Source organism: Oryctolagus cuniculus, chromosome 7 (assembly GCF_964237555.1).
Source record: "Oryctolagus cuniculus chromosome 7, mOryCun1.1, whole genome shotgun sequence".
NCBI classification, from domain to species: Eukaryota; Metazoa; Chordata; class Mammalia; order Lagomorpha; family Leporidae; genus Oryctolagus; species Oryctolagus cuniculus.
The window spans coordinates 16755140-16781227 of NC_091438.1; the positions used below are offsets into that span (position 1 = coordinate 16755140).

The window sequence follows — 26088 nt, forward strand, 5'->3', positions numbered from 1 at the left end:
TTTTCTGAAAATAAACTGGAAGGGAAGATTTTAAATGTTTTCACCACAGAGAATGATCACTATTTCAGAAAATATATATGCCTACACTAATTGGACATCACACAATGTATAAATGTACCTAAATGTCACAGAGTATCATAAAGATGTGCATATTTTGATTTCAGTTAAAAATAAAAAATATTACTCAGATAATTAATATTCCACTCCTACCCCAACCATGTCTTAAGAATATAATTTTCTTTTGATACATATTTGTTTTCAACATTTCTAAATTTAGTTAGGTAATAGTTTTTATTTTTAAGAGGAATTTTAGATTTGAAGAAGAATTGAGGAGCATATGTTAAGCGTTGCCATATGTTCTCTCTTGCTCTTGTTGTTCCCACTATGTGTATTATTAATAGTTGTGTGGTAACTTGTTTCAATTGATAAACCAATGTTAGTACACTACTACTGAATAAAGTCCATAGTTTACATTAGGGTACACTCGTGATGTTGCAAAGTTCTGTATCTTTTGACAACCTCATCCCTACAAGTATCTGCCTTTATGGTATCCTCTGTACTCCACCTATTCTTTCCCACACCTGAATAGGGCTGGAAATTGCTGATCTTTTCATTGTATCTCCAGTTTTGCCTTTTTCATTTTAAAGCTTTATTTATTTGAAAGGCAGAGTTAGACAGACAGAGAGAGAGAGAGAGAGAGAGAATCCGTTGGTTCATTCCCCAAATGACTGGGACTGGGCCAAGCTGAAGACAGAAGCCAGGAGCCAGGAACATCATCCAGTTTTCACCCAGTTCTGCCATATGGGTGGCAGGGACCCAAGCATGTGAGCTGTCTTCTGATTCTTTACCAGGTGCATTAGCGGGGTGCTGGATGGGAAGTGGATCAGCCAGGACTGGAACCAGGGCCCATATAGTATACCAGTGATGCCAGAGGCAACTTAGCCCACCACACCACAATGCCAGCTCCTGCTTTTTCAAAATGTCGTTGAGTTTGTTCTCTCTATAGAACTTCTTTTTATATTCCTCACACTATGTCTTGCTGATTCCCTTACTTTTTATTTGTTGAGATGGTCTTTGTTCTTTGTGTTTAAAGTATACTTTCACTGAATAACCAAATTATACATTGGTGGATTTTTGTTGTGGTGGTTGCTCCTATTCTTCAAATGTTTTACTCTACTCTCTTATTGGTTGCATGTTTTCTGAAGAATTGTCTGGTGTAGCTGCTATTCTTATTCCTCTGTGGGTAATGTGTTTTCTTTCATCATGCATTTGTTTTATTCTCTGTAGTTTGAATATGGTATTTATAGGTGTAGACTCCTTGGTATTTTTGCATTTGATGTTCTGTGAGCTTCCTGTACCTATGGTTTCATGTTCATCAGAAATTTTGGGAAATACACATGCACACATATCCTGATGTATTTCTTATTTCTTAAAAGATAGAAGTGGAATTGCAGAGTCCAAGGGTACACATACTTGCTAGATTTTGCAAAGTTGCCTTGCTGAAATATACCATAATCAGAGTAAAAGGATACCTATTACCATATCTCCTTATAAACATTGACTGCCACAAAATATTTTAAAATGTGTGATTAAATTACATCTTAAATTCTATTTAAATGGTTTTAATACCCATCCACTTGTTTACTGTGATACTTTTTTCTTAAACTGGCTAGTGTTATTTGATTGTGCATTGCTTAATCCTATCCTTTGCTAGTTCATTGAAGTTGTTTGTCCTTTTCTTGCTTTGTAAAATCTCTTTATCTCTAATAATGTTTTGTATATTTTGTCTTTAAATATTCTCATCAAAACTAGCATTTATCTTTCAGGTTATTTATGGCTTTTTTCTTATCAGATTTATTTATAATGATGCATTTTCTGAAGTTTTTAACATTTTGTTATCTGATATATACACCTCTCCTTTGGGAATTTTGGTACTGTGCATGCTTATGAAATATTCCTGACACTGAGCTAATTAACATATACTATTAGCTTCTCTGTAATATTTTAAAATTTTACTTAGGCTATTCATTCTGCGTACAGCATAAAGTGTTCAACCATATTATTTTTCTTCAAATGCACTTATGGAAAACTGTCCCCTAATTTATATTAAAAGGAATTAATGTTATCTTAATACATACCAAATACATATTTTCTCAATTTTTACCTATATTTCTATGCTATTTCTTTTTTTAGCTTTTACATGTTTCTAAGATTTTCAATTGATCTAATCAATTTATGTTCTTATTATATTATTGTATAACACCATTTTAGTTTTCATACTTTCATATATTTTGATACCTGACATCACAACTTCTCCCTTCTGTATTGAACTTTGAATTTTTTTTAATTTCATAGAAAGATTTTATTTATATAAATAATACATTATATTTCACCTGGTTCAGTGTAACTACAAATTGTATTTTATATATGATTTTGTGTAATAAAGAGCCAATTAAAATCCCTGTCTAGGGTGGTAGATGGTTCCAATATTATTTTGGTCTGGAAACTTTCAGGCCATTTACAGAGGAGAGTAATAATAGCAATTAATGGTTTTTCACATGATGTGTTGTTTATCTAACAGGCTTCAAGTCAGCGCCTTTGGTTTTCAATTCACCATAAGCATCATTCTCTTGAATTAGCTGTTTGGAAATTTTTGAAACATGCGATTTGATCTAGGTATTTAGAAGAGAATATGGATGGTTTCTTTAAGGAAAATATGACCCCTTTTTTTTTTTTCAATTTAAGGCTAATGCTGAAAATACGAAAAAAAAAAGCAGTATGAAAAAGCAGCAAAATTACTTAGCAAATAAGTGTTATTGAAAGTGTGCACATTTTGTCCTAAATGCATTCAGGAGGAACAATGATATTTAAGTTTATTCATTTACACGCTTGTTCATCCACATGTGAAGCTGCATAGATATATGTGTCTCAGAGACCAATTCCTAACATCTGTCTCCTTCCAACAATATCTGACCATTAGGGAGCTACAACTCCCTTGTAGTTGCTGGGGAAACAATGACAGAGCTCAAGCCAGGAATCAATTAAACTAAGGAGACTTTCATATCTTTGTTTTCTGGGAAGAGAACAGGTGTTTAATAATTTACATAATAATTTACATAAATTATGCAAAATCTAAAGCATTGCAGTAACCCTTATATGAACCATAGAGTTAATAATGATGTATCAGTGTAGGTTCATCAGTTGTAACAAAGGGACAGCTCCGGTAAGAGGAATTATCATGGGTAGGCTACACACAGGAAGGGCTAGAGGGCATATGAGGAATCTCTGTACAGTTCATTCAATTTTTCCATTAACCTATAACTGCTCTAAGAAAATAAAATGTATGATAAACTAGACAAAGCACACAAAAACACCCACTCACACACAAACTTATCATCAAGACAAGGAGACCAGAGATGGTATTTCTTTTCTTTACTTCTTGAATCCTCTCTATTTCTATTTAAGTTTGCACTTTTAAGTTAATACTTGAGAAATTTTGATTCATCTCATAGAAATAAAAATGTGTTCATCGTGCAGCAGATATTTATTGAGCAGCTGCTTTTGGCAGACACTGGATATGGACTCATACCCAAAAGATTTTAATATACAGAAATAAGATACAGCTAGACATGGAAAGAGAGAAGGAGAATGCATTTCATGTAAAGAATTGAAAATATTTAATATTCCAGAGATAAAAAGAGAGTATAATGAACTTAGATTATTTTTTATGATTAAATTTATAGTTTAAGAAGTGGACTATGTAGAGGCACTGATCACCCAGGAGCAGTACAGCAGTTCTGGATATATACGGCTTTCCTTGTCTGCATTTCTTTTTTTTTCTGTTTTATTGACATGATCTTAATGTCTCGTGGGTAAATACAAAGCTGGCAACTCAGTTCACAAACTTGCACTTTGCTCTACTGCTCTTAACTTCAAGGTAGAGCACCTGACGTAATTCCTGCCAATGAGGCCTGGTGAAGCTCAATTCTTGGTTGGTAGTGTTTGTATGAATCTGTATGTGTGTCTGCATTATGTGAAACTATTTGCATCGTTTTGCTTTTCCTACTGGCTATTTCTAAAGAGACTGAATGTAGCCGCAAGCTACTAAGAGATATGTTACCCCAATAATGGAAAACTCACCTGCAGATAAAACAAACATAAACACATGGCCAGATGGAAAGAGAAAGAATGAGATTTATTGATCCTATTTGTGCTCCATAAGAAATTGTATAAGTCTAAAGTTGTTCTTTAAATGAACATTGAAGCTACTTTTTTTTTAAGCTACTTGTAACAAAATGTCTTTCATTTTAATTTTTTTATTTATTTATATTTTGAAGCCTTTTTCAATTTATGCACTGTTTGGGTTAAAAAAGAAAAAAAAATAGGTCGGAATTTGTGAACCAGACCAATTAGTATATAGAAATAGTAGCTAAATATTGCTACCTGTTCTTCAGTTGTAGAATTTCATCTGACTGATTTCAACATTAGACCATTCTATAAGAGTTTATATTATAATTAGTATAAGGACCTTTGTACAGAGTGAGAGAATTTTTTCTTACCTCCTACATTTATATTCTACATAAGGCTAATATTGATTTCTTCAAAGCAAGGCTAATATAGTAGGTGTTATATATAGACTCTTGTGTTGAAAAATAATTGGCTGTCATTTTAATTACAGTTAACATCATTGACATTTTTTAACACAGCTTATATCCCATTAGTAGTGTTTTAGCAGAGAAACAGTAAGCTTCTGAAATCACACAGTTTAGAAAGTTTTATAAAATTCTTACAGTCTTATAAAGCTGTTTGAAGCTAATCTGAAAAATACCAAGTGTTTTTGAGATAATTATAGCCTGCAATATGGTAATACAAATGAAGGTGAATACAGTATTCAATAGAAATGAAAACACAAATAGTAGTATGATTGATTGATGACTGTGAATTCTTCCAAAGGCCTTAAATGGGAATCACTTAATTTTCTCTACAATTTGAAGCATCATAGTCATTGAGAGGAAGACGGCAATGTCAGATCAGAATCAAACTCATGTCGGAGGTTAATTTATACATAAATCCAAACAAAGATGAACAATTCTCTCAGTGTGAAATCTTTAAAATGCCTCAGGTTGTTAGGATGAGGAATGCTGAAATGTAGTTTGAAGATTCATTTAGATATAATGATCAATGTTCTCTTTCCCTTCATTTTTGCTTTATGGTCAGTCAGAATTTAAACACAGCAGGCACAGACTAAATGAGTAGTGTGGTTTCCAAAAGTACCTATGAGAAGAAGATATATAAAATGGTCTAAATTAAAGACAGTGGCAATGACAATGAAAACAAAGAAAACTTGGAAGATTGTTAAGTAATCTCTGATATCAATGAAAAACCTTTGTCTTTCACTGTAGAAAAACATTACCTGGATTCTTTAAAAAAGAAATTACAGTGATAACATAGGGAACTCTAAATTCCTTTAATCTTTGCTCTTTGAAGAATGTTCTTTAGAACAAAGATAGACTAAAATAGATATCTGAAATTCCGGAAATTACAGGCAATTTTCTTCTCTAGAATAAAGCTGAATAGTCTTCATAGATACTCAAAGGAGTTTTTGACCACAAAATCACTAAAATTAAGTTCTGTAGAGATTACTTTCAGATGTGAATTTTTTAGGGTTGATTCCATATCTGTTATGTGCCTTGGGATAATTTGAGATTGAATTGGGACATGCAAAGCAAAGCAGTTTCCCCAAATGGTTATAATATGGTCAAGCTTGGCTTTGATTGATTTTTTTCATTTGCATATTGAAGACACTATTTAGGAGACAAAAGAGATTTGTCACTTCCTTATTAAACTATTTTTTTGTTTGTGTTCTTGGTATTCCTTGTAAGTAAAATGTTTCTGAGTTTCCTTTTCTTTTGAGATCAAATGAGCTCTGACATGAAGCACAAGAGACACAAAAATGAACAATGAGATGTTGCCACTTTTGTGTGTGTGTGTGTTTTATTTTCACTTTGCACAATCAAACTAAGCCCTGCTTGGCAATATGGCTTTGATGACTTCAGGGGTCCCTGAATATGAATTTTATTTTTCGAGTTGTTATTCATATTTTCTTTTATTTTTTGTTTATAAAAGTAGAATTTCTCTCTCCCTTAGAAATTCTTTGTCTTCTCTCCCTCCATTCCTTTTCCTTTCTCAAAAATATTCTTCTTACTCCTGACAAGATGATAAGTGTGCTCTCCTCCTGTTTACTCCAATTTTGCCATTGAAACTACCCACTTATTTTTAATAGAATTTAAATTAATAATAGCAGAGCCATGGAAACTAGAAAATCAGAGCATTCATTTGTCAGTTCATCCCCTGATACATGAATAAGAAGGAGCTATTCCTGGGGAAGCATATAGAAGAAGAATCTTAATTCAAATGTGTCAATAGAAAGATGGGATTTAACACCTTGTAATCAGGACACTTCAGTTTTGACATTCGCCATGGGAATCACCACTTTCAGGCAACCTCAGCTTGGATTTACTCATGTCAGGATCCAACAGAGTATCCTACAGCTGGCTCCAAATGATAATCTAGCAAAGATTAAGGATACTTCCAACCTAAAACAGGGCTCATGTATATAGGGATAATAATCACTAGGTATACAGCTAATAAACCTTGCTATGACTGTTTCCTTATTTCATCTTTGTTCCATATTCATTAATTACTATCAAAATTATAAATATACTCAAATTACCTTAATTTTTCTGTTTTTAACCCAGAAAACTTTTATTTAAGTTATACAAACTTCATGTATTTCATAAATACAACTTTAGGAACACAGTGATTCTTCCCACCCCACCTGTTCTCCCACCAACACGTCCACCCTTCTTCCTACATCATCTCCTATTCCCATTCTAATTTTTTACTAAGGTCTATTTTCATTTATTTTTAAACACATAAGATCAATTCTATACTAAGTAAAGAGTTCAACAAATAGTATGGAATATAAACTTCTTCCACAACAGTCTAGAAAAGAGCTAGTCAAATCCATTGCATCTCACAGCATCAATTTCACCCCCACAGATTACCTTTTAGGTGTTGTATTAGTTACCATAAACCAGGGAGAACATATGGTATTTGCCCTTTTGGAACTGGCTTTTTTCACTAAGTATGTTTTCCAGTTGCATCCATTTTGTTGCGAATGATAAGATTTTGTTTTTTGTTGTTGTTGTTTTTTACCATTCTCCAGTATTCCATGACGTACATATCCCATAATTACAGTCTTCACTTGACATTGGGGCTGATACAATATCTTAGTTATTGTGACTTGTGTTGCAATAAACAGGAGGGTACTATTAACTCTTTCATATGCTGATTTTATTTGCCTCAGGTACATTTCTGGGAGTGGGATGGTTGGTCATACAGTATGTCTATGTTCAACTTTCTGAGGTCACTCCACTCTGTCTTCCACAGTGGCTGGAACAGTTAACATTCCTACCAAAGTAGTTTAGGTACCTTTTTCCTCACATGTTCACCTGCTTTTTTGTTGATTTCTGTATGAAAGGCATTCTAAAGGGGTGAAGTGAAACCTCACTGTGGTTTTGATTTGCATTTCCTGGATGGCTAGTGATCCTTAGCATTTTTTTATATGTCTGTTGGCCATTTGGATTTCCTCTTTTGGAAAACATCTGTTTTTAAGTCTTTTGTCCATTTCTTAACTGGGTTATTTGTTTTCCAGTTTTTGAGTTTTTTAAGCTCTTTATATATTCTGGATATTAATCCTTTATCAGTTGTACAGTTTGCAAGTAATTTTCCCATTCTATCATTTATCTCTTCACTTTGCTGAGTGTTTCTTTTAGCAGTGTAGAAGATTCTGAATTTTGTAGAATCCTATTTATTAATTTTGGCTTAGATTGTCTCTGTCTCTGGGGACTTTTCCAAGAATTCTTTGATTAAAACAACATTTTGCTGGGATCACATTGTATATTTAGGTCTAGATCAATTTTGGGTGCATTTTTTGTGTAAGGTGTAAGGTAAGGGTGTTGCTTCATACTTTTGCATGCAGAGATTCAGGTTTCCAAGACCCATTTGTTGAAGAGACTATCCTTGCTCAGGGATTTCATCCTTCACTTGCAAAATACACATTGTTCTCACCAGTGCATGGAACTTTCTCTAGGATAAACTACATGCTAGGCCATTAAGCAATCTCAGTAAATTAAAAAAAATAGAACTCATACCATGAATCTTCTCTGACCACAATAGAATGAAGCTGGAAATCAACTCAAGAATCTCAAGAATATATGCAAACAGGTGGAGACTGAACAACAAGTCTTGAATGAACAGTGGGTCATATAAGAAATAAAAAGAGAAATCAAAAATTTCTGGAAACAAATGAAGACAGAATTCATCATATGAAAACTTATGAGATCCAGAAAAGCAGCGTTAAGAGGGAAGTTTATAGCAATTGATGCTTTCACCAAGAAAATGCAAAGGTACCAATCAAATGAGATATCAATGCATCTCAAGGAGCTGGAAAAATATCAGCAAACCACACCCAGAATTAGTAGAAGAAAAAAATTATTAAAATTAGAGAATAAGTAAATTTGAAACAAAAAATACAAAATATCAGCAAAATGAAGAGCTGGTTTTTTGAAAATATAAACAAAATTGATACACAATTGTCCCAACTAACCAAAAAAGGAAGGAGAAGACCCAAATTCATAAAATCATAGATAAAAAAGAAATGTAACAACAGAAACCACAGGAATAAAAAGAATTCTCATAAAGTACTACAAAGAGCTATATGCCAACAAATGAAGGAATTTAGAAGAAATGGATAGATTCCTGAACACATACAACCAACCTAAATTGAGCCCTGAAGACAAAGAAAACATAAACAGATGAATAACCAAGATGGAAGCTGAATCAGTGATAAAGAACCTTCCTACAAGGAAAAGCCTGGGACCAAATGGCTTCACTGCTGAATTCTACCAGACATTTGAAAAAATTAACTCCAATTCTTCTCAAAATGATTGAAAGGGAGGGAAATTTGTCCAAACTCCTTCTATGAATCCAGCATCACCTTAATTCCTTGACCTGAATAAGATACAACAGAGAAACAGAACTATAGATCAATTTCCCTGAAGAACATAGGTGCAAAAATCCCAACAAAGTGCTAGCCAATCAAATCAAACAACACAACAGAAAGATCATTCACCAGGACCAAGTAGGATTTATCCCCGGTATGCAGGGCTGCTTCATCATTCACAAATCAAACAATGTGATAAATCTCATTAACAACCTGAAGAGCAAAAACCATATGATTATTTATTTCAATAGATGCAGAGAAAGCACTTGATAGAATACAACATACTTTCTTGATGGAAACTTTAAGCAAATTAGGTATAGCAGGAACATTCCTCAACACAATTAAGGGAATGTATAACAAACCCATGGCCAGCGTGTTATTGAATAGGAAAGGGTGAAAGCATTCCCCCTGAGATCCGGATCCAGTAAGGATGCCCACTTTCAGCAATGGTATTCAATATAGTCCTGGAAGTTTCCGCCCGAGCCACAAAGCAAGAAATAGAACTCAAAGGCATACAAAAAGGGATGAAGGAAGTCAAATTATCTCTATTTTTAGATTACATGATTCTCTATATAGCAGATCCAAAAGACTCCAATAAGAAACCACTGAAACTCATAAAAGAGTTTGGGAAAGTGCCAGGATATAAAATCAACACACAAAAACCAATAGCCTTTGTATATACAGATAATGTCACGGCTGAGAAAGAAATTCTAAGAGCAATCCCATTCACAATAACTACAGAAAATTAAATACCCTGGAAAAATTTAATCAAGAAATCAAAGATCACTACAGTGAGTATTACAAAACACTAAAGAAAGAAATAGAAGAAGATATAAAATAATGGAAAAAATCGTCCATGTTCATGGAGTTGAAGAGTCAATATCATCAAAATGTCCATACTATCAAAAGCAATTTACAGATTCAATGCAATACCAATGAAAATATCAAGGGCATTCTCCTCAGTTTAAAAAAAAGATGCAGAAAATCACATGCAAACATACGATACCCCAAATAGCTCAAGCAATCTTATACAACAAAAACAAAGCTGGAGACATCACAATACCAGATTTCAAGATAGACTACAGGGTAGTTATAATCAAAACAGCTTGGTACTGACATAAAAATAGATAGAACAAAGGAACAGAATAGAAACTTCAGAAATTAAACCACACATCTGTAACCAACTTATCATTGACATCAGAGCTAAAATCAAATTACTTTATTTTAAGCATAATCTCAGTTTCAAAGATTCAGAGAAGAATTTAATATTATCTGAAAGAAGGCATCTCAAATGCCAATACTGGAAGCGGTCCCTTTGTCAGGACAAATAACCGGGAAATATTAACAGCCCCATTGGAATGTAATTTTTTTTCTGTAAGAGATCAGACAATAAATATTTTAGCCTTTTTGCCCAATTATCTTTGATGCAATTCCTCAACTTTGCATGTGCAAAAAGGAGAAAAAGATATGGAAATCTATAGTTGATGCATAAATGAGTAGAAGTAGTTGTGTTCCAATAAATTTTATTTACAAAAGCAAGTCATGGACTATATTTGCCCTTAAACCTGTGTTTCCTGAACCATGTACAATGAACACATATAAATATCATTTAACATATAAGTAAAAAGAGAACATGTTTGAATATTCTCATTTGTCCCAATGATTTAAGAGGAAATTATTGTACTAAATGTACCAAACAATAAAGAAGAGTATAAACATAAAAATTGTAATGCAATTGATAAATGGACTTTTGTATGTTGCAGAAAATTATTTAAAAAGAAAATAAAGCAATCTCAAGAAATTCCTCCAAAATTAAAACTGAAAAAAAGGGAAATATTGTGCACAGAATGTTTTTAATCTCATACTACTTGTATAGTTTGAATGTGTGCTCTGTAATTCAGATGTTGCCAATTTGGTTTTGATAAGAGGTGATGAGCCCAGTAGGGACTGTCCCTTCTTAATTGGATCAAGGCTGTTATAAAAGACACTTGAAGTAGCATTTGGTTAGCTTACCATCTTCCTTCTGCCATGTGAGTATGCAGCCAGAAGTTCTTCACCAGATATAATGCCAGTGCCTTGATCTTGGACTTCCTAATTTCCAGAACTGTGAGAACTAAATCTTTGATCTTCATAAATTTCTTAGTCTCAGGAAGTCCATAGGAGTACAAACTTAGTGTAACACTATTTTGAAAATCCTATTTTTCCATTAGTTCTTCTCACACTGCAAGTTCCTTCCTCAAGCTCCATGTAGACTAATATTTATTAATGAAAAATCTAGTCCCAGAAATATCAAATTTCCTCATAGACTCCAAATAGAAAACTTGTATTTATTTGGTTATGAAGAAAGTATATATTCTGAAGGCTAGCACAGTTCCTGTTGTTTGTTTGTTTGTTTGTTTGTTTTTGACAGGCAGAGTTAGACAGTGAGAGAGAGAGACAGAGAGAAAGGTCTTCCTTTTTCTGTTGGTTCACCCCAAATGGCCACTAAGGCCGGCACGCTGCGCCGATCTGAAGCCAAGAGCCAGATGCTTCCTTCTGGTCTCCCATGCAAGTGCAGGGCCCAAGCACTTGGGCCATCCTCCACTGCTTTCCCAGGACACAGCAGAGAGCTGGACTGGAAGAAGAGCAACCGGGACAGAACCAGTGCCCCAACCAGGACGAGAACCCAGAGTGCTGGCGCTGCAGGCAGAGGATTAGCCTAGTTGAGCCACAGCACCAACCCACAGTTCTTCAAACAAGGAAATGATGGCATTTGGGGAGTGAATCAGTGGATGCGAGAACTGTGTGTATGTGTGTATCCATCTTTATCTGTAAATCTTTCAGATCCATAAACACATCTATATCTATCTATCTACATCTATCATCTATGTATACATATAAAAAAGTAAGATAGTAAGACAAAAAGAATAAAATAAGACTATAAATGCTTAGGCAGAATCATAAAAGGAAAGTAACCTATCTAATAAGAGGTGGCTATACTAAGGGTCAAAAAGAAAACCAAAAGAAGTTTTCTTCTGTAAGAGATATCTCTATAATAACAGCATATTAAATTATATGTAAGACAATAAGAAATATCCATATGTAAATCTAAACAAAAAATAATGTGTGATGCCACAATGTGAACACTGAACAAAATTGAATTCCAAAAAAGCCCACAATTTCACAAGAGTTAATATATCACAAAAATGATTAAAATTGAGAAAAAGATTTAAAAAAATCATTTGCATCTAATTTCTGCAATTGAATATTCAACTACTTTTATTTTATTTTAAAATAATTATTTATTTGAAAGAGTTACAGAGACAGAAGGAGGGGCAGAAAAATGAGAGAGAGAGAGACAGAGGGCAAGAGAGAGAGATTCCCTCTGCTATTTCACTCTCCAGATAGGGGCAATGGCCCGGGATGGGCCAGGAGAAAGCCAAGAGCCAGGAGCTTCATCCAGGTCTCTCAGGCGGGTGGCAGGGACCCAAACACTTGGACCCTCTTCTGCTGTTTTTCCTAGGCTATTATAAGGGAGTTGGAGCAGAAGTTTAGAAGCCAGGACATGAACTGGTAACCATACGTATATCACAGGCAGTAACTTTACCTCTACACCAAAATGCTGGCTCCTGAATTTACAAATTAAAATTGACAAAATAACCCATTCTAGATTTAACTGTTCATTTCCTATCTATGGTACAATCTAGGATTAACTATAAGATAATGGGAAGCTATTTGATCTTGGACTGTAATTTGATTTCTCTATTGAAACATTTGGTATAATGCCAGAAAGTTTTGACAATCCTGTTAATAATTATTATAGGGAATCTCTAATTGTAAATCTCATAAGGATTTAGAAGTTGGCACTAGAAAGAAAAAGTTGAAAATAAAATTTTCTTTTGGCTATGTGTTGAGGTTAGTCCTGGATTCTAAGGAGAGAAAAATTTGAAGAGTCCTGAAAGGAATTTGTACTGCCACACAGAGAGAAATGCCAGATCAAAATGTAAAGAATGCAGTTCTCTACAAACTGAAATATAGGTTTAAACAGAATCCACAGCAATATTTTTAACATAGAAATAGGATTATTATAAAATGAATACAGAAAGACAAATGTATAGAATAATTTTAACTGTTTTGTGAAAGAAAATCAATAGGAGTTATCAGTTGATACAGTTTCAACATGCATTATTGTTTTTTTTGGACAGGCAGAATGGACAGTGAGAGAGAGAGACAGAGAGAAAGGTCTTCCTTCCATTGGCTCACACCCCAAATGGCTGCTATAGCTGGCGTGCTGTGCCAGTCTGAAGCCAGGAGCCAGGTACTTCTTCCTGGTCTCCCATGCAGGTACAGGGCCCAAGGACTTGGGTATCCTCCACTGCCTTCCTGGGCCACAGCAGAGAGCTGCACCAGAAGAGGAGCAACCAGGACAGAATCCGGTGCCCCGACCAGGACTAGAACCCGAGGTGCCGGCGCCACAGGCAGAGCATTTGCCTAGTGAGCCACGGCGCCAGCCTAGCATGCATTATTATATACCTGCATTTTATGAAGACCAGGAGGTATTGTCAGGAGAATGAGTACTAGAAAAATAGAAGAAAATGGAGAATCCAGAAGACACTCAATGTCGTTAAAGAAATGTGATTGGACCAGTGCTGCTGTGCAGCAGGTAAAAGCTGCCACCTCCTGTGCCAGCATCCCATATGGGTGCTGGTTCTAGTACCGGCTGCTCCACTTCTGATCAAGTTCTCTGCTATGGCCTGGGAAAGTAGTAGAAGATGGGCCAAGTCCTTGAGCTCCTGTACAGATGTGGGAGACTGGGAGGAAGTTCCTTGCTCCTGGCTTTGGATCGGCCCAGGTCCAGCCACGGTGGCCATTTGGGGAGTGAAACAGTGGATGGAAGCCTTCTCTCCCTCTCTGCCCTCTCTGCACCTGCCTCTCTCTAACACTGACTTTCAGATAAAAAAAAATAAATCTTTTTAAAAAATGTAAAGAAAAGAAAAAAGAAGTGTGAGCAGTTCTTCAGAATGAGACAGCTTGTTTAGTGAATAGTGTGACACAGTAGTGTGACATGTGTGAAAAAATAAACACATACACATGCGCAAAATTGGCCTACATCTCAGACATTATACAGAATGAGCTAAAAGTGGACAAACACTAAATATAAGACCTAAAACTGCAAATTTTAGAAAAAAATTGGGAATGACAGAGTATGGAAATCATATGTAAATTTAACTAGAAAAACATAATAGATTTTTTCCAATTTCCCATAAAAGGAAAGCTTCATAAATTAAACTTCATCAAACTGGAACTTCTTGCTTTGTTAGAAGTTTTTTTTTCTACAGGATGAAATAGAACATTGCAAAAAGTAAAGTGTATAAACAGCCCTCAAAATAAAATAAAAATCAAACAATAAAATTAGAAATTGAGAATAGGATGTACAAATATGAAATAAGCAAATGAAAAGATTTTTAATGCCGTTAGTCGTTATAGAAATGAAATTAAAACCACAATGAGTTATTGCTACAACTTATCAGAATTGCTATAACAAAAAATAATGATGACACCTAATGCTGGTCAAAATGAGGAAGAAATCAGATTGTGCATATTTTGCTGATGAGAACATAAAATAGTAACAATCATTCTGGAATTTTCTTAGTAAAATATATATGGAACCCAACAGTTGGATTTTTCAGCATTTATCCCAAAGAAATGCTGACATCTTCAGATGCTTTATTCATAATGACCTCACACTGAAAACAACCCAGATATTCTTCAACTATAAATGGGTAAACAAACCATGACATATCCATGCCATGGAATATTATTCAGAGTACAAAGTAAAGGGAATGACTATTGATATAGACAATAACCTGAAATAACCTATGGGAACTTTCTGAGGGAAAATGACCAACCAAACCAATTTTCAAAAGGTTACTTACCTGTGAGTGAATTTATATTAACATAATTGAAATGATAAAATCATAAACCTGGATAAAAGATTAGTGTTTGTGAAGGCTTAAACAGCTGAGTAGAAGTAGCTATAATAGGGCAATTTTGGAGAATATTATGGCAAGAGATATAATTTTGATGTGACTCTATCATGTCAGTATCTACTTTTAATACTGTAATAAAATTTTGACAACTGTTATTATTCAAAGAAACCAGGTTAAATAAATTTTTTCATATCCTTTCTTATAAGTAACTATGTGTGGAGTTTCAAATGATGAACTGAGACATTGGAGCCTAAATGCCAGATTGCTCCAGCTGGCGCCTTTTATTGTTTAGTCTAGGGTTCAACTGGTAACATAACAATCAGGAATGTACAGCTGGACTAATCAATGCAAGGGAATGACCAGCAGGCACAAGCAAGTGAGGTGGGCGTCATGTGACATATTTATGGTGGGAAGCAAAAGCTCAAATTGCTTCTGGCAACATGTTGTTCCTGGCTCATCTTCAACACCCTTGAAGTATGATAGGAGTTGTCCTTCAAGCAGTACCTGATAATGACCCAATAGCCTTCTGCTGACTGCAGCCACACTCCATTCAGGAAGGTGTGCTTTCACAAGGCCTGCTTAGGCAGAAGAAGGACCGTGGCCATATTCAATATTCAGGAGGCTGTGGCCTCACTGTGAACACGTAGGCAGTGTCCACTACAACAATAAATCTATAACAGACTCTAAGCAAAATGCCTCACTAACAAAAATGAAGGCAAAATGAAGAAACAACTATATTGTTGAAGAGGGTGAGTGAATTTGCTTCTAAATGAACAGTTCAATAAGAAACATTAAAAAGAATTTTTCAGTCTGGAAGGAAGTGATACTAAAAAGTAATTCAAAAACACATGTAAAAAATAGAACCGTCGGTGAAGGTAATTAGTAAGTCATTTAGAAAGACATTTGAACTACATTTTCTGCTTCTTTCTCCTCAATTGATAAAAGACAATTGCATAAAGCAATGTGACCTGATTATATAACAGCACAAAGAAGTGGGTTGGAATAAAGCTTCCTGAGAACAAGGAAATGACACCAGATGGTTAACTTGAATCTACAGAAACATCTGAAAAGAACCAGAAATGATAAATAAAAAGGTTAGCATAACCAAATCTGCAATATATTTGTTATTTTCTCTCTTAGCATGTTAATATATATTAATAAAATCTATGCAATAAATATAGCACAAAAGAGGGAATAAAGTTTTAGAGGAGTAACATTCCTACAGCTCACTGAAATTAGTTTACTATACATTTAAAGTGAATTCTTAAAAGTTAAGATAAATATTGCGTTATCTATGGCAATAATTGTCACTAACACAAAAAATAATGGGGAAAATTACTAATGGAATTAATGTGTTGCACAACAAAATGTTTCCTCAATGCAAAAGAAAGCAATAAAGTCAGAAGAAATAAAAAGATGAGATATTTAAAAAGTAAAAATTAACATGGCAGAGGTAATCCAAAGAGAACAGTGCTGATATCAAATGTGAATGTGGTAAGGGTTCTAGTCAAAGGTAGAATTTCATTTGTAGATTGGGTGAAAAACCAACATCCAACTATGTTTTGTGTGCTGGAGATACACTTTAGGTTTAAAGACACAGACAGATTCAGAGCAAAGTGATAGAAGAAATATTCTTACAAAAAGCAGCCATATCAAATTGGAGAGGCTTTCCTATTATAGCAAAAATTGACCAGAAAGCAAAAGTGCGTCACTGTATGCAAAGTGGTACATTTTAGAAAAGTGTAAGGATCACTCTATTAGAAATGTGTAACAATTCTAAACATGTATGCACATAAAAAGAGAGTTCCCCCAAAACACGTGAGGCAAAACTGAGAAAATGAAAAGAGAAATACACACATTTATGTTTCACTTTTAATATTATATAACTCAACCAGACAGAATATGAACAAGCTATAGGAGATTTAGCAACACTAAAAAATATCTATAGAACATCGCACCTGGAAGCAAGATGGTACAAATCCTCCTCAAGTACATTTGTAATATTTTTAGTAAATACCATATGTGAGGTCATAAAAATAGCCTCAATACCTTTTAAATGATTGAAATTATACAAGGTTTGACCTCCAAACACAATGGAATTGTCAGAAATTAATAAGAGAAGGAAAAGTGAGAACTTTACAAATAAGTGAAAATTCAACAACATGCTCCTATATAACAAGTGGAGCAAAAAAGGAAAATTAGAAAATACTTTGAGATGGATGAATGGCAACATGTAACATGTAAAAACCATGAGACACAGATAGAGCAATACATAGAAGGGGATTTATCACACTTAACATATAATTGAAAAAAATAAAGATCTTTTACCTTTAGAAAATTGAGAAAAATGTGCAACTTCAATGAGAACAAGGATATGGGAGGAAAGAGTTCTTGAAACAGGCTACACACAAGTGAAATTGAATGTAGAGAAACAACAGAGGCTGGCGCCGTGGCTCAATAGGCTAATCCTCCGCCTGTGGCGCCGGCACACCAGGTTCTAGTCCCCGTCAGGGTGCCGAATTCTGTTCCAGTTGCCCCTTCCAGGCCAGCTCTCTGCTGTGGCCCAGCAGTGCAGTGGAGGATGGCCCAAGTCCTTGGGCCCTGCACCCACATGGGAGGCCATTGGAGGGTGAACCAACAGCAAAAGGAAGACCTTTCTCTCTGTCTCTCTCTCTCACTGTCCACTCTGCCTGTCAAAAAAAAAAAAGGAGGAAGAAGAAGAAAAGAAAAGAAACAACAGAGACAATGTACAAGACCCAAATTTTGCTTTCTGAAAGGATTAACAAAATTTACAATCCTGGAGACATACTGAAGTACAAGGAAAAGAGACTCAATGTAGTTAAGCCTGAGGTGAAAGAGGACACTAATACAACTTTGCATATATAAGAAGCATTTTAAGGGAATATTATTAACAAATGTATACCAGAAAATTAGTTAACTTAGAAGAAAGGACAATTCCTGGAAAGACACAAACAGTTGAAGCTGATTTGAAAAAAAATCAAATATAAATATACATATAAAAGAAGTAAGGAGTTTAAGTTATTAATCAAGGTACTTCTCACAAAGCAAAGCCAAGTGCACATAGCTTCACATGAAAATTGCTCCAAACATTTAAAAAATAATTAACCTCAACCAGTTACAAATTGTCCCATAATAAAGAGTAGAGGAGATGACTTTTAGCAGCTAAACTTATGAGGCCAGTGTTGCCTTGATATTAAAATGAGATAAAAAAATGACAAAGGAGGAAAACTGCCTATCTTAAGAATCTGGTTATAAATACCTTCAACAAAATACTATCAAGCCATATCAGGTATTATATAAAAAGTATCACACACAATACCCAAGTATATTTTACTCCAAGAAAGAAAGAAAAAGGATTAACATCTTGCTAGGAAACAATGTAAGACACCACACTAGTAAGGATGACAAAAATAGGTGATAATATCAGTAAATGCAAAGGGAAAAAATATGCTTTGAAACCTTCCAACACTCTTCCATCATAAAAACACTCAAAAAACAAGGAATAGAAGGAAACTTCCTCTACCTGATTAAGAGCATCTACAAAAGCCCATAGCTAATGTCTTACTTAATGGTAAAAAACTGATTTCCCCTTAAGTTCAGGAATAAGATGGTGTTGTCCACTGCCACATTTTATTCAGCACTGCACTAAAAGTTCTGGCCAGGACAATTAGGTGAGAAAAACCAATAAAAGACATTCATCTTGTGAAGGATGGAGTAAAACTACATATAACATCATTTTATCTGTAGAAAATACTAAAAAATCCAATAAAATCAATTATTAGGACTATTAAGCAAGTTCTGCACACTTTTAGGGCAAAAGAATAATATATGAAAATCAATTGTATTTCTGCATACTAGTGATTAACCATTCAAAAGACATTAGTAAATCAATTCCATTTAAAATAGCAAGAAAAAATAAAATGCTTTAGAAATAAACTAAGTAACTTTCAATATCTGTACACTGAAAACAGCAACATATTGTTGAAAGATATTAAAGAAGATGTAAATATGTAGGAAAATAGATCTTTGTCACTTTTCAGAAGACAATAATAAGCAGTGGCATCAGCAAGTTGGCTAAATGAGGTGTCTGGTGCACTTCCCTCCACATAAAAAATGACCAAACCAAAGAAAACAACAGCAGTTATGTCACTGGAATGTTTGAGGCAGAGCATCAGAGTGTGGTGGCGATGTTGCAGAGATACCATGGAACACAGAGATATGCAATAGCCTTATAAAGAAGGAACTAAGCACACAGCATCCAAGGTTCTATCACAATATTCACACTTGACAAGTACTTTACTTGGTGATAAAACACAAAGATAAGCAGGAGCCCCTCAGGAGTCCTCACTAATGCCAAAGACGTTTGCAGTGTTTACCACCATATGGCCTTGCAGCCTTCTTAGGTCCTGAGCCCAGTCTGGAGAGTTCCTCCTTAGACACAATGCTACACTGTCCTGGAGCAATATTCCAGCAAACACTCTGCTCTTTTCCACCAAGATTCCTGCTGCATAGAGTCATGGTAAAGCTCAGCCCACCCAGGGTCCTTTGAAACAACTACAGCTCTGCTAAACTTAGCTCCACAACCCTGCTAAGACAGTACCCAACCTGCCATAACCCTGGGAAGAAAACAGATGGCTCACTCTTAATGTCTCAGCAGGCAGAGGCCCTTAGAAAATAATCAGGTTGGGTCCAGTGCTGTGGCATAGTGGGTAAAGCTGCTGCCTGCAGTGTTGGCATTCCATGTTGAGTCCCAGCTGCTTCACTTCCAATCCAGCTCTCTACTATGGCCTGGGAAAGCACGAGATGATGGCCCAACTCCTAGGGCCCCTGCACCTGCATGGGGGACTTGGAAAAAGCTCCTGGTTCCTGGATTCAGATCTGCCAAGCTCTGGCCATTGCAGCCAGTTGGGGAGTGAACCAGCAGATGGAAGACTTCTCTCTCTCTCTCTCTCTCTCTCTCTCTCTCTCTCTCTCTGCCTCTTCTGTTATCTCTGTGTGGCTCTGACTTTGAAATAAGTGAAAAGAAAGAAAGGAAAGAAAGGAAAGAAAGGAAAGAAAGGAAAGAAAGGAAAGAAGGAAGGAAGGAAGGAAGGAAGGAAGGAAGGAAGGAAAGAAGGAAGGAAGGAAGGAAGGAAGGAAGGAAGGAAGGAAGGAAGGAAGGAAGGAAGGAAGGAAAAAAATAATCAGGTTGTCTTCCCTATTCTTCCATGGCTCAGACATAAGCACATGACCTGTGTGTTCACCCTTGAACACAGGACTTAAGCAGGAAACCAGACCTAAGAGCTCAATACACTGAAGCCCCAACGAGCAGCTCCAACGAGGAGAGAAGCCTTTCCCACTCTCACACTGCCCTAGAAATCAGTCAGCTTCATTTACCCACCCTAAACTCTGAAACATAGCTAGGCAGGCAGCACTGAACAGCTCAGCCCAGATACAGAGAAGTAGACAAGCAGCCCACCCACCCACCCACTCACAATGCCAACAAGCAGCCAAGCAGCCTTGACTGAGTGCTTACCATGCTATATCCCCAGGGAGACAACTGGGAGCCCTCACATATCTTCTTGTTGCCCCTAAAAGCAATTGAACAGCCTATTCTCAGAGGCTTGACTCATGGAGGCCCTGAAAAGAACACACTAAGCCCAACTCATCCACCGTTGGCTCTTGGAGGCAGTCTTACAACCCCAGCAACCCGGGAAATGGACACATCCTCAAATATTGCTGAAGGTTGATTATAACTGAAGAAGCTATTTGGAACTACTACTAAACCACTCACCTGAAACAGAAGCTAATGGGGGTATATCCAAACAACACTACAGGACACTGAAATCTACCCTGTAAAATCGGTACAGTCAACTGACCAATCCTATGCAAAGTCATCAATGGAGGACACAGAAGCATGGAAAAGCAAGGTTCAGATGCAAGACAAGGAGACACTTTAGTGACCCCCTCCACATGGGGGCACCAATGTGAAAAGTTATTCACTCACCAAGTCACATCTGGAAGAGCTGTGGAAGCCAGATGAGGGACAGCAATGCTTGCCTTTAATATGATCGTCAGAAAGTCACATTAAAGAAAACAGGAAGGAAAAACTTGCCCATATCACCCCTCTCTTAGCACCACATAGCACAACCTAGAGAGATGCTTCCTTCCTGGGGGAGGGAGAAAGAATTAAGTTCATTTCCTAAGTTTGAATCCCAGTGCCAGGTCTAATATGATTAAATTTAATGTTATACAGGGACCCAGGGCTCCAGCAGATTAAATATTTGTACCTTTCATAGATAGGTGACCTCTGCCACCTCTCTATCAACCTCCTGAATAAAACGGAGGGAACATGTAAGACAAGAGAGGGAGTTTAAAACTTTGCTTTGGAGATCAAGGTCAGACCCACTGCCAAAGGACTCAGCATCTGTTAGATCCTAAAGGCCTCTACCTGAGTCCAGTGCTTGCAGATGGAGCCTCTAGTATTGTTTCAGCAAGAGACCTGCACTCTGGTGAATAGACTCCTTTCTTTGTGCATCCCCAAAAGACTCAAGTGGAGCTAGTATGCACCCCTAAGAGCCTAGTGACTGAGAGCCAGGTGCAATCCAGCCTGATTTCAATATCAGATGGACACCTGTGCTCTTGTAAGATAAACTTGTTTTTGGTGTGTATCACTGCCAGCCTCATGTGGACCATGTATGCACCCTCAAGTTGCACAGACCTAGTAACTCTGAGGTGTGATGACCCCTCTCCCACAGTGATTGCCTAGACACCTTTGGGGCTGCCTCAATCACCCTTCCATAAACCTTGAGGAAATAATAAGGGATCACATGACTACTTTGGTATTTAAGGTCAGGCCAGTAAATCCCAATAATGAGCAGATCCTAATGGTTCCTGCCATCAGGCCAATGCCTGCAGATGGAGCCTCCAGAGACTTTGGTGCCATGTGGAGATCTGGAGCCCCAGCTATACTGTCTTATATCCTAGAGACCAAAATTGCTGGTTGGTAGGAATGGTGTCAGGCAGAAAATGCACTTCAATAGTAGACAGACAACAGAAGCGTGGGTTGAATGAGTCTAAGTAGACTGAAGGTTCTGGATATGATATAGCATCATGATGTTAGTAGCCAGAGGAACAGGTTCTTGGGTCGACCACAGCCACAGGAAAAGACCTGTAGTGATGGACCATTCCTTTTCAGACACTTCCCCCAGTGTATTCTGAACAACAGACAAACTGCATATTAGGAACAATTCTGAACTTAGGCAGTCTTTTGGGATGGAAACAGTGAAAAAAACACCAAAGTGGAATGGCAACACTCCTTGACTTAGAGTGCCATATAGTGATGAAAAAGCAGAAGTATATACATACTGAGAAAAAATAGACTGTTTAGAATTTCAAGAGGCAGCCACAAATGAAGACATATTATTATAACCAATTCTTCAATGTACAGGTGATGCCAAACAAAAAAAACATAAGAAATTCTGTGGGAGGGGGATGCAGGAAGTGTTATCATCTAGACATTCCCAGAAAAACAAAAGGTGAGGGAATTTATTACCTGGAGAAACATTACAAGAAATGATAAAGAGATTTCTTCAAACTGAAAGAAACAGATGCTGATGAGTAAGAAGAAAATATCAGAAGGTAGGAAACTCACTGGTAAGAGTAACTATAAGGAAAAATTCAGAATAATCAGATAATATGACATAGTGCATAACCTATTTGTATCTTCAGGGTGAAGAATAAAAAATAGAAATAGGGCCGGCGCCGTGGCTCAATAGGCTAATCCTCCACCTTGCAGCGCCGGCACACTGGGTTCTAGTCCTGGTCGGGGCGCTGGATTCTGTCCCGGTTGCCCCTCTTCCAGGCCAGCCCTCTGCTGTGGCCAGGGAGTGCAGTGGAGGATGGCCCAGGTGCTTGGGCCCTGCACCCCATGGGAGACCAGGAAAAGCATCTGGATCCTGGCTCCTGCCATCGGATCAGCGCGGTGCGCCGGCTGCAGCGGCGGCCATTGGAGGGTGAACCAACGGCAAAGGAAGACCTTTCTCTCTCTGTCTCTCTCTCTCACTGTCTACTCTGCCTGTCAAAAAAAATAAATAAATAATAAAAAAATTAAAAAAAATAGAAATAAACACTAATCACTACATTAAAATGTTGAAATAAGCAATACAGAGGATATTAAAAGAAACATCAAAAGTGAAAAACATGAAGAATGGAGTGCAAATGTTGAGCTCTACTAGTATTTATTTTTTATTTCTTTCCCTATTTTTATAACCAATATTACATTTCTACTATATCAAAAATGGTTTGGTACAAGCAAAGGAAGATTTTGTAAGCATCATAGTAAGCACAAAGCAAAAATCTATAATAGATTTACCAGAAATAACAGGCAAGGAATCAAAACACAATAAAGAAAAATCATTCTAACCACAAGTGAAGATTATCAGAGAGATGGAATATAAATGAAGGAACTACAACAAACTAGAAATCGAAAAGAAAATTGGCAGTAGTAATTACCTTAAATGTAAATGGATTAATTTCTCTGATTAAAAGTAAAGGAGTAGAACCAACACGGTGGTATAGATTGTTCTACTACTGCCTGCAGCTCCAGGATCCCATAAGGGCACCAGTTTGAGTCTTAGTTGTTCCACTTCCAATCCAACTCCCTGCTTCCCCAGGCACATTAGCAGGGAGCAGGATCTTAAGTGGAGTATTGGGACTTGAAGCAGGGCCTGTATGGGGATGCTGGCACTGCAGATGGAGGCTTAACCCACTTTGCCACACAGCTGGCCCCAAGATCTTTATTTATTTGAAAAATAGTGTGACAGAGAGATGGGGGAGATCAGGGAGAGGGTAGATCTTCCATCCCACAGGTGCATTCCCAAATGGCTGTGAAAGCTGGGGCCAGGCCAGATCAAATCCGGGAGCCTGGACTAGATCAATGTCTTCCACATGGGTGACTATAGCCCAAGTATTTGGCCATCATCCATTGCTTCCAAGGCATACTAGCATGGAGCAGAATCTGTGGACATATATGGAAGGTGTGGATGCACACAACTCAGGACCCCAGCAGCCAACAGGCTCAGCACCAGCTTTGGAGAATGAGATGAAACTAGACTAGAGCGGCCAAAGTCATTTGCGATAAAAATGTGGGAAGAGCCTTTGTGAGTCCTGTTTGGAGGCCTGTGGGGGCCAGTGCATCTACCAACCTAGAAGGAAATTAAGGGGGGCATTTCTCTCTCTACCCAGCACTGGCCCCTGTAACTAGCTGAGAGAGGGCATGTGCCATTTTGGACATATGTAACAGCTGCACCAGCATGTGCCCATGCACCCAGCAACCAGCCAAGAAGAGATGCCTGAGTCTGTCTGAGAGAGATGACAAAGGGTTGGGTGCTCGTGACTGTGGAGGCCTTGTGTGCCAGTACTGTGAAAACACTATGGCTTCCTGGGAGAGTTCAGAGTGTGGCTAGGACTTGAGGCAGTCACTGTGGGCAGTTCCCCATGCTCAGGGACCCCTGATACCCTGGTGAGGATCATTGCTGCAGGATCCATGCTCACACCAATAAGTGTGTGGTCATTGTGGCGGGGGGACAAATATTGTACTCACTGGCACTAGTGCCCAGGCATTGGTCTCCTTTGAGGAGAGGAGGTGAGTATTAAACTACATCAACAGAGCAGAACAAACTCCCTTCTGATAAAAAAAAAAGAAGCAGAGATTTACCACACCCTACTTAGTGTCAATTTGGACACTCCTTTCACTCTGGAGCACTGAACAGAGCTTATACATAAAAAACAAAGCTGGTAGTATCACAATACCAGATTTCAAGATAATACAAGGCAGTTATAATCAAAACAGCCTGGTACTGGTACAAAAACAGATGCATAGACAAATGGAACAGAATGGAAATTCCAGAAATCAACCCACATACCTACATTCAACTTCAGAAATATGAATATAGACCTACCATAAGACCCAGACATCCGAAATTTACCCAAGGGAACTGAAATCAGCATATGAAAGAGTTAACAGTACCCCCATGTTTATTGCAGCTCAATTCACAATAGCTAAGATATGTAATCCACCCAAATGCCCATCAACTGAAGACCTATAAAGATATTATGGAATACTACACAGCGGTAAAAAAAATGAAATCTTGTCATTTATAACAAAATAGATAAAATTGGCAAACATCACACTTAGTGAAATAATCCATCCCTAAAGAATATATTCTCCCTGATCTCTGACACCTAATAGAGCATCTAAAAGTAATCTATAGAAGTGGAATGGACACTTTGAGATTCATTGACTTTGAACAGCCCTTGTCTTGACTGCTGAAGGACAGTTTTTCTTTCTTACTATTTGTTGAACTCTTTACTTAGCATAGAGTTAATCATGTGTATAAAGTTAATTGAAAATAGATCTTAGTGAAAAAATAACTCCATAATGTTAAGAAAATGTTTTAAACCTGTGGCTCCAAAGTGCAATTGAATGCTATAAATCAAAGCAACAAAATGCCCCATATATATGTTTGTTTTAGTTTAGGTGATACATGTACTTGCCCATGCACATGTATGAAAGTATTTGGTTTCTTAGACAAGTGTATGCATGTATTTATATGAGACTTAATAACCATGGGGAACACATACACATAAACCTAAGTCTCACACTGAGTGACCATTTTGTAAATAAAGACACCATTCCCCTAGAGAGACATCAGAATAACAATTGTCAGGCACTATGTAATATAGCATAATATTATAACAATCTCAGAAAGGAATATTTACTTTAAGACATAAAAATAAAAATGAAACAACAAAAGATAAATTGATAGTGATAGAACATACCACATACCACTATGCAGCTACCTATAAAGGTTATTTAGTCATAAAGAAATCACACCTTCATTAACATAGCACTCAGGGACACCTCTGATAGAGCAGAGCTCTAGTGTTTCATTCTGGTTCCTTTTCACTCCTTAGAGGTATAGAATGTGAGCCAGCTATAGTGAAAGAAACTATACCTGTTCTCATTTTTCAACCATATTTCCCATTCCT

The 26088-nt window shown here is 36.8% G+C and overlaps 1 long non-coding RNA gene across 1 annotated transcript in view; it reads left to right on the forward strand.

Annotated features, from left to right (window-relative positions):
* LOC138850286 (uncharacterized) overlaps nucleotides 1-26088 on the forward strand; it is a 43365-nt gene that overhangs the window by 9550 nt on the left and 7727 nt on the right. The window lies entirely within an intron of this gene.